At 68.3% G+C, this 401-nt stretch overlaps 1 protein-coding gene across 1 annotated transcript in view; it reads right to left on the minus strand.

The window, feature by feature from the left end:
• Positions 1-401, minus strand: part of Dcaf5 (DDB1 and CUL4 associated factor 5) — a gene marked incomplete at its 3' end in the record, with an annotated part of 97,409 nt that overhangs the window by 95,795 nt on the left and 1,213 nt on the right. The gene's annotated exons all lie outside the window — the stretch shown is intronic.

Raw genomic sequence — 401 nt, forward strand, 5'->3', positions numbered from 1 at the left:
GCGGGGAGGGGGTCCTGGAGCCCGCCTCCCGCCAGTAGGTCTCCTTGGGGTCGTCCCGAACCCCTGGCTCCCGAACAGCGCATCCAAGTTCAGGCTGGTGTCGTCCCTGGGTCTCCAGAGCTCTCGCCAACTCTCGGAACCATAATAAAAACAAGACGCGGAAGAGGCTACCACTGTGTGCTGGGAGATGGGATTGGGCCCTAAGAGAGCCCGGGGGAGGGGACGCCTCTCTGCTACCCGTCACCACCCGCCCGACCCCGCTGGCCCCAGGGCGTCCGGCTCTGTCACTGCCGGCCTCCGGCTCCGAGGGCCCTTTTCTCCACGACACCGAGGATCGGGGCTCGAGCTTCGCCTGGCCTTTGGCGCGCCTCGGCCTCTCCGCACCCCTGCGTGCCCTGCCC

Source organism: Mastomys coucha, unplaced genomic scaffold (genome assembly GCF_008632895.1).
Source record: "Mastomys coucha isolate ucsf_1 unplaced genomic scaffold, UCSF_Mcou_1 pScaffold6, whole genome shotgun sequence".
Classification (NCBI taxonomy): Eukaryota; Metazoa; Chordata; class Mammalia; order Rodentia; family Muridae; genus Mastomys; species Mastomys coucha.